Below are 14,078 nucleotides of genomic sequence, written 5' to 3'. Positions count from 1 at the left end.
TGCGCTTTAGAACATTTTCTGAGCCTGTGGTAGAATATCCCTATCCTTAATATCCATATACTAAAGAGTCAGATAATGATTGAAATTTTATTTTTGATATGACATATAAAAGTTAAATTGGACAAGTAAAGAGAAGTAACTCTTTAATACTTGCATATTTTTACATCCTCAAACAAAAAGATATATATACAATATTTATAATATTTTGTTATTTTTTTACACCTTTTTCTACAGAGATTGGAAGACAATTTTTTCAGAATTTTGAATATTGTAACAAAACAATGGAAATTGCCTCAAACATAATTAATACGACATATCATGTGACTGAACTGAACGTCACACCAACTTCAGTGTGTGTGGTTCCTAACCACAGTAAGGATTGCAGAAGGCAACACGTGCACATCGTCGATAGAAAGCGTCCCGATGTTACAATTTTTGAAAGAACAATAAAAATTCTCTGTTTTAAGAAGTCGATACAAAATTTTCACATTTCTTAATCTAAAATCCTGTAAATTGTTATTTGAGAAATCAAATGTTAATTTTTTACCCAACAAGGTATTACATAAATCAAGTTATTTATCTGGTATTGTGTCATCGAAAGCAGTCGTAAGGTAATGGATCTTGATTGGTTTTATTTGAAATTCAGATGTAGCTAGTAGTTACGTAATACACAACCATGCATAACGAGACAGTAATTAGCTTACCTTTTTATGTTCAAACATGAGATCTTCACAAAAACACCAGCAGGTATATCTAAACGTGTTTGTACAGGGTTGTTATGAAGTCACATTTAATGGGATCCAACATGTGTTTGTTTTTTCTGTGAAGTAGTTTGCTATATGCGTAATATATAATTTATTATTTATAATATTTTTAATATGAATTATGTCATAGGATACATATCTGATACACACATTTATATCCTTGGGAACTAAATGCAAAGACACACCAAATGCAAATATAATATTTTAACGAAAATCAGTCAAGTCTCATTCAGAATGTTGCTCGTTCACAATCCGGATGCAGTATATTACAGCGCGGTATTAAAACATGTCGGTTTTTTTAGTTACATATTTCACAGCACAGATGAATACAACACTTGTTCTCTTAATTTCCCAGGCAGTTCAGTCTGATGCCTTTGGAAGCTATATGGGTTTTTTTTCAAATGACGAAGTGTAGGTTACGTGTTATCATTTCAATTTGATGATTATAACCTGTTAGATCCTTTATCCATTTGCAGATGTAAAATCACTCGATAGTTTTAAACACCGTTCAGATTTATACTGTATAATGGATCCATTATAAAAGTTTAAAACAACCCAAAAAGAAATCAAACTTTTTCAATAGCATGTTTAAGTCTAACGAATAGAATTGAGAAACTATCAAAGGGGGAAACCAACATTAAAACATGAAATACGATCTGTTTCAACAACGCCCACCTGCCTAATTATGTTAGCTGTATATAATATTTATGTATTTCTGTACAAATATAAATCCAAACATTGCAAATGTCTAAATGATCTTCTCTGTTGAAAGAAAGGTTACATTATGGTGTGCATGAATGATTGTAACTCAAAGTTAGCCATTTTACACATTGTGCAAATTAACCAGAATTTTACTGTCATGACCAAACACACGACAATCTTTAATATCCATTACCTTTCCGCAACAAAAAACAGAAGTTTCCGAAAAACAATAAGAATATGGAAATATATAAATACCACTTAATATAATGCACACGTTAAAAATAATATTCAAAATCGATTGTTTAAATATAAAAACTTTGCAGTGACGTTAAATATAATAGATATATGTCGTGTAATGGTTCTGAACACGCGATTCATCGTTTAAATAAAAAACATCAATTAAAGCAATCCGACAATGGCTTAAGTTTGCTGAAATCAGTGAAACCTCGACACGAGACATTTATCTTGTGTCCTTGACAACAGTCGTGAGGTAATGGCTTTTGTTTGGTTTTATTTGGCATTCATAAGTAGCCAGTTGTTACGTAATACACAGCCATGCATGACGAGACAGTTATAAGCTTTTTATTTTCAAATAGGTGGGCTTCACAAAATCACCAGCAGGTATTTCTTAATGTGTTTGTAGTCTGATATGATATTTTAAATTATATTATCAAATTATAACTTAGGCGGATAAGTACAAAGATTTTGCACTTTTGAATAGAATTGTGACACTTCGCATACATGTAAAAATCTAACAACATTCAACTATCTACTTTCTTTCTTATATGTGTTGTGCCAAAATCTGCTAGATAATCACCAGTATAGGGAGTGGTTACCAATTCATAGTGCAATTATGATTTAACATCAAACAAAAATATGCTTCAGAATATATAATGGAATTACATATGGTCACCATGTATATTTAAAATTACAAAAGTCCCTACTTCGATAGCCATTGCTACAGGTTGGGAACGTGTTTTTCCTATAAATGTATAGATCTGCTAAAATAGAAACACAATTAACGTTTTTATGAATATCAAACTAAAAGGCTGTTTTTAAAGACGCAATTATGGTAGGTAATACAGAACCCAATAGGTCAAAGTTCGAACACGAAAAACACATTGAAGCGTAAGGACGTCATTTACCTGACCCAAAAATATTTGATATGTCAAATAGTATATTTGCCACTAATCAGACAATAATTCCGTTAATAAAAAAAGATAATTGAGAAGCAGTATTATTGTTTTTGAACATGCGATTCATCGCTTAGATAAAAGTATCAATTAAAACAATTAGCCCTTTATTCATGATTTCCGAAATTAGAGAAGCCTCAAAGCAAGACGACTGACTACTATCTTTGTCTTCAGGTGTGATATCGTCGGTTTTGTTTACCTTTTATCTGGTTTTTAGAATGTTGTCAGTATAATCATACATGTCAGGGCAGTAGTTATGTCATACCTTTTCATTCACAAACAGCCGGTCTATACGAATACATCTGCAGGTGTCACTGATCATGTCTGTGCATGGTTGATATAAGATATTCGGTAATTATGTAATTTAAAATGTACGAATGCTCCCAAACTGAAAGGAAAATGACTTTTAAATGTCAAAGCTCTGCTGCACGTTTTGTATCATGTATCTCACGAACCAACGATTTAGAGCCTATTTAATCTTGTATACACCATCGAGATCGCATATTTACACCGATTTTATAAACTGTAACATATATAAAATTTTAATGTCAAAATTTGCCACGCAGGCATGAAAAGAAAATAGATGATGATATTGCTAAGATCTGGTATGGTGTTGTCGGTTCATTGTTATTAACCCTCTGTTTTAAGTTCCATATATGATTTTTGATTGACTTAAAAGAGAAGGTTTAGCAAGACACCAGATGAAATATTTAATTTAATTAATAACTTTTAACTTTAACACAAGATTAAACAAAGCAAAGATGAAAGGGAAATCCTGTATTTATCATATAATTGATCATTGGAAGTTAAAAAATAAAAGAATACATCAAAATAAATATACTGAAAGTATTATTCTCTCATACCTACCGGCGTAATACGGGTTTATCCCTAGACTGTTAGGGTCTGGTGGCCAGTCTAGTTTATCCCATGCCATATTCTCATGTCGCGTGATGCTGTATTACATGGCTACCCATGGAATACAACCTCGCCATTTTTCTGGGTCAACGAAACTATTACTTTTTTGTGAATTTTTACGTTATTATTTAAAAGAACTATGTCCGTTTTACTATAAAATATGCAAAGAACAGGATTTGGAGGGCTATCATAATTGTAAAATTGTAATAAAACTTTGAGGTAGGAGAGAAAAATACTCTTTTATAAGTGGATATGAAGGATAGGAATATTCTACCCTCTGTAGATTGTGTGACCTTCGGGTAGAATATCCCTATCTTTCATATCCGCACATGAGAGAGTCTGGTTGTATTTGACCACAATGTAACTACGCATAACCTACATACAAAGCTTAAAGCATTGTGTGTTATGACAAACAAGCAATGAACTCAATTACTTTATAATTACTAAGCAAATTAATGTATGTTAGATATAACGATAATATATATAATGTGTCGCTGTTTTTTCTGGAAATTTGAAATATTTTTGTGTGAAACTTTCTCATGGTAACGCTGTTTCAGCTGTTCTTTGCCTCAGATTTGATTCTGGTCTGATTTACGTAGTCGTCATGATTACTAAATCTGAGAGTTAGTTATTATGTTGTTAATTCGTATGACCTTGTGATAACAAGATGTTTCCTTCCTTTGAAAAAATGCCGCCGTTAGTAAAATGACACCAGTTTGTGTATCGTTTTAGTCCCTTCGGTAGCAAACTATTAGTGATTTTATACGTTATAGTGGTTGTTGTGAAAGTTACACGACCCGCGTTATAAATATTATCTGATCTTTATTGTATTTATTTTAATCAAATTGTTCCGAAGGTGATGCTAAGAGTGGAATTCACGTTTAATGTTATAAAATTAATAGTCTAGTTTCCAGGAGGCATTATTGAAAGGTAGTGGGCCTTTAAACAATATCTTTCAATCGCAAATTTGTTGTCTGATAAGTATGCCTGTTTGGAGAATTTTGGCAAAGCATGTGTTTTCTGATGTAATAATTATACTCAATGGACCCATTCTATTTCCACAGAATAGAAGCATAAATATATTACCCCTATCCTCAATATTTTGAGGATCACAATGCCGCATTGTTCTCTATTTTTGACAGTTTCAATGCTTCATACAAAAAGTTATGATGACTTATAATGAACATTTTGCGACATAAAATGTTTGTATTTAATTTCAAAAAGCTATCACTGCATAACAACTTAATATAATGTGCACGTTAAAAAATAATATTCAAACTCAATTGTTTAAATTATATAAAAACTTTGCAGTGACATTAAATGAAATAGAGATATGTCGTGTATTGGTTCTGAACATGCGATTCATCGTTTAAATAAAACATCAATTAAAATGATCCGACAATGGCTTACGTTTGCTGAAATCAGCGAAACCTCGACACAAAATATTTATCTTGTGTCCTTGCCAGCAGTCGTGAGGTAATGGCTCTTGTTTGGTTTTATTTGGCATTCATAAGTAGCCAGTTGTTACGTAATACACATCCATGCATGACGAGACAGTTATTAGCTTACCTTTTTATTTTCAAACAGATGGGCTTCACAAAAAGACCAACAGGTATTTCTAAATGTGTTTGAAGTGTTATATGATATTTTAAATTATATAACCATGTACTACTTAGGTGGATCATCACAAAGATGTTGCACTTTTGAATAGAATTGTGACACTTCGCATACATGTAGTACATTGTTCCTGATCATTAGTCATATATAGATTCATTCACTAAACGTCATTTAAGCCACCATCTTGAAATCCAATTAAAATCTAACATTATTCAACCATCTACCTTCTTTCAAATATGTGTTGTGCCAAAATCTACTAGAAAGCCACCACTATAGGTAGTGGTTACCAATTCATAATTCTATTATGATTTAAATACGAACAAAAATATGTTTCAGAATATATAATGGAATTAAAGATGTTATCATGGATATTTAGAATTACAAAAGTCCACACTTCGATAGTCATTGTTACTGGTTGCGAACGTGTTTTTCCTATTAATGTGTATATCTGCTAAAATAGAAACACAATTAACGTTTATAAGAATTATCAAACTAAAGGACTGTTTTCAAAGCCGCAATTATGGTAGGTTACACAGAACCCAATAGGTCAAAGTTCGAACACGAAAAACACATTGAAGGACAAGGACGCAATTTACCTGACCCTACATGTTATACAGGATAAACGCATGATCAATATTCACTGTATCAATTTTCGAGTCTATTTTGTGTGTGTTTTGAGTTACAAATTTAATCTAAAGAATAGGAAAAAATGTCCAGATATTTGAAAATGACATGTGTGTACTGATTTTGAATGCCTTAATAAGTAAAACAAAATATACACGAACATCATGTTATCGAACATTAATGGAAGGCATGATAGGATGCACCGTTAATGACATGAAATAATCGACACTAATATACATTTCATAATTTTTCTGAATGCATATTATGTAGAAAAAATAGCAAAAAATATTTGATCTGTCATACAGTGTTTTTGCCACTACGTTAAATATAATCCTATCAATAATCCCGTCAATAAAAAAGAAAATTGAGAAGCAGTATTATTGTTTTTGAACATGCGATCCATCGCTTACATAAAAGTATCAATTAAAAAAATTAGCCCTTTATTCATGATTTCCGAAATTAGAGAAGCCTCAAAGCAAGACGACTGACTACCTGTTATCTTTGGCTTCAGGTGTGATATCGTCGGTTTTGTTTACCTTTTATCTGGTTTTTAGAATGTAGTCAGTATAATCATACATGTCAGGGCAGTAGTTATGTCATACCTTTTCATTCACAAACAGCCGGTCTATACGAATACATCTGCAGGTGTCACTGATCATGTCTGTGCATGGTTGATATAAGATATTCGGTAATTATGTAATTTAAAATGTACGAATGCTCCCAAACTGAAAGGAAAATGACTTTTAAATGTCAAAGCTCTGCTGCACGTTTTGTATCATGTATCTCACGAACCAACGATTTAGAGCCTATTTAATCTTGTATACACCATCGAGATCGCATATCTAAACCGATTTTATAAACTGTAACATATATAAAATTTTAATGTCAAAATTTGCCACGCAGGCATGAAAGGAAAATGGATGATGATATTGCTAAGATCTGGTATGGTGTTGTCGGTTCATTGTTATTAACCCTCTGTTTTAAGTTCCATATATGATTTTTGATTGACTTAAAAGAGAAGGTTTAGCAAGACACCAGATGAAATATGTAATTTAATTAATAACATAACTTTAACATAAGGTTAAACAAAGCAAAAATGATAGGGAAATCCTGTATTTATCATATAATTGATCATTGTAAATTAAAAAATAAAAGAATACATCAAAATAAATATACTGAAAGTATTATTCTCTCATACCTACCGGCGTAATACGGGTTTATCCCTAGACTGTTAGGGTCTGGTGGCCAGTCTAGTTTATCCCATGCCATATTCTCATGTCGCGTGATGCTGTATTACATGGTTACCATGGAATACAACCTCGCCATTTTTCTGGGTCAACGAAACTATTACTTTTTTGTGAATTTTTACGTTATTATTTAAAAGAACTCTGCCCGTTTTACTATAAAATATGCAAAGAACAGGATTTGGAGGGCTATCATAATTGTAAAATTGTAATAAAACTTTGAGGTAGGAGAGAAAAATACTCTTTTATAAGTGGATATGAAGGATAGGAATATTCTACCCTCTGTAGATTGTGTGACCTTCGGGTAGATTATCCCTATCTTTCATATCCGCACATGAGAGAGTCTGGTTGTATTTGACCACAATGTAACTACGCATAACCTACATACAAAGCTTAAAGCATTGTGTGTTATGACAAACAAGCAATGAACTCAATTACTTTATAATTACTAAGCAAATTAATGTATGTTAGATATAACGATAATATATATAATGTGTCGCTGTTTTTTCTGGAAATTTGAAATATTTTTGTGTGAAATTTTCTCATGGTAACACTGTTTCAGCTGTTCTTTGCCTCAGATTTGATTCTGGTCTGATTTACATAGTCGTCACGATTACTAAATCTGAGAGTTAGTTATTATGTTGTTTATTCGTATGACCTTTGATAACAAGATGTTTCCCTCCTTTGAAAAAATGCCGCCGTTAGTAAAATGACACCAGTTTGTGTATCGTTTTAGTACCTTCGGTAGCAAACTATTAGTGATTTTATACGTTATAGTGGTTGTTGTGAAAGTTACACGACACGCGTTATAAATATTATCTGATCTTTATTGTATTTATTTTAATCAAATTGTTCTGAAGGTGATGCTAAGAGTGGTATTCACGTTTAATGTTATAAAATTAATAGTCTAGTTTCCAGGAGGCATTATGGAAAGGTAGTGGGCCTTTAAACAATATCTTTCAATCGCAAATTGGTTGTCTGATAAGTATGCCTGTTTGGAGAATTTTGGCAAAGCATGTGTTTTCTGACGTAATAATTATACTCAGTGGACCCATTCTATTCCCTCAGAATAGAAGCATAAATATATTACCCCTATCCTCAATATTTTGAGGATCACAATGCCGCATTGTTCTCTATTTTTGACAGTTTCAATGCTTCATACAAAAAGTTATGATGACTTATAATGAACATTTTGCGACATAAAATGTTTGTATTTAATTTCAAAAAGCTATCACTGCATAACAACGACACTACCACTTATGATTTCATACTTAATATAATGTGCACGTTAAAAAATAATATTCAAAATCAATTGTTTAAATATAAAAACTTTGCAGTGACATTAAATGTAATAGAGATATGTCGTGTATTGGTTCTGAACATGCGATTCATCGTTTAAATAAAACATCAATTAAAATGATCCGACAATGGCTTACGTGTGCTGAAATCAGCAAAACCTCGACACGAAACATTTATCTTGTGTCCTTGCCAGCAGTCGTGAGGTAATGGCTCTTGTTTGGTTTTATTTGGCATTCATAAGTAGCCAGTTGTTACGTAATACACATCCATGCATGACGAGACAGTTATTAGCTTACCTTTTTATTTTCAAACAGATGGCCTTCACAAAAAGACCAACAGGTATTTCTAAATGTGTTTGAAGTGTTATATGATATTTTAAATTATATAACCATGTACTACTTAGGTGGATCATCACAAAGATGTAGCACTTTTGAATAGAATTGTGGCACTTCGCATACATGTGGTACATTGTTCCTGATCATTACTCATATATAGTTTAATTCAATAGAATATCATTTAAGTCGCCGTCTTGAATTCCAATTAAAATCTAACAATATTCAACCATCTACTTTCTTTCAAATATGTGTTGTGCCAAAATCTGCTAGATAGCCACCACTTTAGGTAGTGGTTACCAATTCATAATTATATTATGATTTAAATACAAACAAAAATATGTTTCAGAATATATAATGGAATTAAAGATGTTATCATGGATATTTAGAATTACAAAAGTCCACACTTCGATAGCCATTGTTACTGGTTGCGAACGTGTTTTTCCTATTAATGTGTATATCTGCTAAAATAGAAACACAATTAACGTTTATAAGAATTATCAAACTAAAGGACTGTTTTCAAAGCCGCAATTATGGTAGGTTACACAGAACCCAATAGGTCAAAGTTCGAACACGAAAAACACATTGAAGCGCAAGGACGCAATTTACCTGACCCTACATGTTATACAGGATAAACGCATGATCAATATTCACTGTATCAATTTTCGAGTCTATTTTTTGTGTGATTCGAGTTACAAATTTAATCTAAAGAATAGGAAAAAATATCCAGATATTTGAAAACGACATGTGTGTACTGATTTTGAATGCCTTAATAAGTAATACAAAATATACACGAACATCATGTTATCGAACATTAATGGAAGGCGTGATAGGATGCACCATTAATGACATGAAATAATCGACACTAATATATATTTCATAATTTTTCTGAATGCATATTATGTAGAAAAAATAGCAAAAACATATTTGATCTGTCATACAGTGTTTTTGCCACTACGTTAAATATAATCCGATCAATAATCCCGTCAATAAAAAAGATAATTGAGAAGCAGTATTATTGTTTTTGAACATGCGATTCATCGCTTAGATAAAAGTATCAATTAAAACAATTAGCCCTTTATTCATGATTTCCGAAATTAGAGAAGCCTCAAAGCAAGACGACTGACTACTATCTTTGTCTTCAGGTGTGATATCGTCGGTTTTGTTTACCTTTTATCTGGTTTTTAGAATGTAGTCAGTATAATCATACATGTCAGGGCAGTAGTTATGTCATACCTTTTCATTCACAAACAGCCGGTCTATACGAATACATCTGCAGGTGTCACTGATCATGTCTGTGCATGGTTGATATAAGATATTCGGTAATTATGTAATTTAAAATGTACGAATGCTCCCAAACTGAAAGGAAAATGACTTTTAAATGTCAAAGCTCTGCTGCACGTTTTGTATCATATATCTCACGAACCAACGATTTAGAGCCTATTTAATCTTGTATACACCATCGAGATCACATATCTAAACCGATTTTATAAACTGTAACATATATAAAATTTTAATGTCAAAATTTGCCACGCAGGCATGAAAGGAAAATAGATGATGATATTGCTAAGATCTGGTATGGTGTTGTCGGTTCATTGTTATTAACCCTCTGTTTTAAGTTCCATATATGATTTTTGATTGACTTAAAAGAGAAGGTTTAGCAAGACACCAGATGAAATATTTAATTTAATTAATAACTTTTAACTTTAACACAAGATTAAACAAAGCAAAGATGAAAGGGAAATCCTGTATTTATCATATAATTGATCATTGGAAGTTAAAAATTAAAAGAATACATTAAAATAAATATACTGAAAGTATTATTCTCTCATACCTACCGGCGTAATACGGGTTTATCCCTAGACTGTTAGGGTCTGGTGGCCAGTCTAGTTTATCCCATGCCATATTCTCATGTCGCGTGATGCTGTATAACATGGTTACCATGGAATACAACCTCGCCATTTTTCTGGGTCAACGAAACTATTACTTTTTTGTGAATTTTTACGTTATTATTTAAAAGAACTCTGCCCGTTTTACTATAAAATATGCAAAGAACAGGATTTGGAAGGCTATCATAATTGTAAAATTGTAATAAAACTTTGAGGTAGGAGAGAAAAATACTCTTTTATAAGTGGATATGAAGGATAGGAATATTCTACCCTCTGTAGATTGTGTGACCTTCGGGTAGAATATCCCTATCTTTCATATCCGCACATAAAGGAGTCTGGTTATATTTGACCACAATGTAACTACGCATAACCTACATACAAAGCTTAAAGCATTGTGTGTTATGGCAAACAAGCAATGAACTCAATTACTTTATAATTACTAAGCAAATTTATATATGTTAGATATTACGATACTATATATAATACGTCCCTGTTTTTACTGGTAATTTGAAATATTTTTGTGTGAAATTTTCTCGTGGTAACGCTGTTTCAGCTGTTCTTTGCCTCAGATTTGATTCTGGTCTGATTTACATAATCGTCACGATTACTAAATCTGAGAGTTAGTTATTATGTTGTTAATTCGTATGACCTTGTGATAACAAGATGTTTCCTTCCTTTGAAAAAATGCCGCCGTTAGTAAACTGACACAAGTTTGTGTATCGTTTTAGTACCTTCGGTAGCAAACTGTTAGTGATTTTATACGTTATAGTGGTTGTTGTGAAAGTTACACGACCCGCGTCATAAATATTATCTGATCTGATTTTAATGCCTTAATACGCAATACAAAGTTAAAAACTACTTACCAACATCATCCTATCGAACATTAATGGAAGTCATGATAGGATACACCGTTAATGACATGAAATAATCAAAATAATATACATTCCATAATTTTTCTGAATGAATATTATGTAAAAAAATGGCAAAAATATTTGATATGTCAAATAGTATATTTGCTACTAATCAGACAATAATCCCGTCAATAAAAAAGAAAATTGAGAAGCAGTATTATTGTTTTGAACATGCGATTCATCGCTTACATAAAAGTATCAATTAAAAAAATTAGCCCTTTATTCATGATTTCGGAAATTAGAGAAGTCTCAAAGCAAGACGACTGACTACATGTTATCTTTGTCTTCAGGTGTGATATCGTCGGTTTTGTTTACCTTTTATCTGGTTTTTAGAATGTAGTCAGTATAATCATACATGTCAGGGCAGTAGTTATGTCATACCTTTTCATTCACAAACAGCCGGTCTATACGAATACATCTGCAGGTGTCACTGATCATGTCTGTGCATGGTTGATATAAGATATTCGGTAATTATGTAATTTAAAATGTACGAATGCTCCCAAACTGAAAGGAAAATGACTTTTAAATGTCAAAGCTCTGCTGAACGTTTTGTATCATGTATCTCACGAACCAACGACTTAGAGCCTATTTAATCTTGTATACACCATCGAGATCGCATATTTACACCGATTTTATAAACTGTAACATATATAAAATTTTAATGTCAAAATTTGCCACGCAGGCATGAAAGGAAAATAGATGATGATATTGCTAAGATCTGGTATGGTGTTGTCGGTTCATTGTTATTAACCCTCTGTTTTAAGTTCCATATATGATTTTTGATTGACTTAAAAGAGAAGGTTTAGCAAGACACCAGATGAAATATTTAATTTAATTAATAACTTTTAACTTTAACACAAGATTAAACAAAGCAAAGATGAAAGGGAAATCCTGTATTTATCATATAATTGATCATTGGAAGTTAAAAATTAAAAGAATACATTAAAATAAATATACTGAAAGTATTATTCTCTCATACCTACCGGCGTAATACGGGTTTATCCCTAGACTGTTAGGGTCTGGTGGCCAGTCTAGTTTATCCCATGCCATATTCTCATGTCGCGTGATGCTGTATTACATGGCTACACATGGAATACAACCTCGCCATTTCTCTGGGTCAACGAAACTATTACTTTTTTGTGAATTTTTACGTTATTATTTAAAAGAACTCTGCCCGTTTTACTATAAAATATGCAAAGAACAGGATTTGGAGGGCTATCATAATTGTAAAATTGTAATAAAACTTTGAGGTAGGAGAGAAAAATACTCTTTTATAAGTGGATATGAAGGATAGGAATATTCTACCCTCTGTAGATTGTGTGACCTTCGGGTAGAATATCCCTATCTTTCATATCCGCACATGAGAGAGTCTGGTTGTATTTGACCACAATGTAACTACGCATAACCTACATACAAAGCTTAAAGCATTGTGTGTTATGACAAACAAGCAATGAACTCAATTATTTTATAATTACTAAGCAAATCAATGTATGTTAGATATAACGATAATATATATAATGTGTCGCTACTTTTTCTGGAAATTTGAAATATTTTTGTGTGAAATTTTCTCATGGTAACACTGTTTCAGCTGTTCTTTGCCTCAGATTTGATTCTGGTCTGATTTACATAGTCGTCACGATTACTAAATCTGAGAGTTAGTTATTATGTTGTTAATTCGTATGACCTTGTGATAACAAGATGTTTCCTTCCTTTGAAAAAATGCCGCCGTTAGTAAACTGACACCAGTTTGTGTATCGTTTTAGTCCCTTCGGTAGCAAACTATTAGTGATTTTATACGTTATAGTGGTTGTTGTGAAAGTTACACGACACGCGTTATAAATATTATCTGATCTTTATTGTATTTATTTTAATCAAATTGTTCCGAAGGTGATGCTAAGAGTGGTATTCACGTTTAATGTTATAAAATTAATAGTCTAGTTTCCAGGAGGCATTATGGAAAGGTAGTGGGCCTTTAAACAATATCTTTCAATCGCAAATTGGTTGTCTGATAAGTATACCTTTTTGGAGAATTTTGGCAAACATGTGTTTTCTGACGTAATAATTATACTCAGTGGACCCATTCTATTCCCTCAGAATAGAAGCATATATATATTACCCCTATCCTCAATATTTTGAGGATCACAATGCCGCATTGTTCTCTATTTTTGACAGTTTCAATGTTTCATACAAAAAGTTATGATGACTTATAATGAACATTTTGCGACATAAAATGTTTGTATTTAATTTCAAAAAGCTATCACTGCATAACAACGACACTACCACTTACGATTTCATACTTAATATAATGTGCACGTTAAAAATAATATTCAAAAACAATTGTTTAAATATAAAAACTTTGCAGTGACATTAAATGTAATAGAGATATGTCGTGTATTGGTTCTGAACATGCGATTCATCGTTTAAATAAAACATCAATTAAAATGATCCGACAATGGCTTACGTGTGCTGAAATCAGCAAAACCTCGACACGAAACATTTATCTTGTGTCCTTGCCAGCAGTCGTGAGGTAATGGCTCTTGTTTGGTTTTATTTGGCATTCATAAGTAGCCAGTTGTTACGTAATACAC

Source organism: Argopecten irradians, chromosome 8, assembly GCF_041381155.1.
Source record: "Argopecten irradians isolate NY chromosome 8, Ai_NY, whole genome shotgun sequence".
NCBI classification, from domain to species: Eukaryota; Metazoa; Mollusca; class Bivalvia; order Pectinida; family Pectinidae; genus Argopecten; species Argopecten irradians.
The sequence above is the reverse complement of the archived record's forward strand: the minus strand, read 5'-3'. Positions refer to the sequence as shown.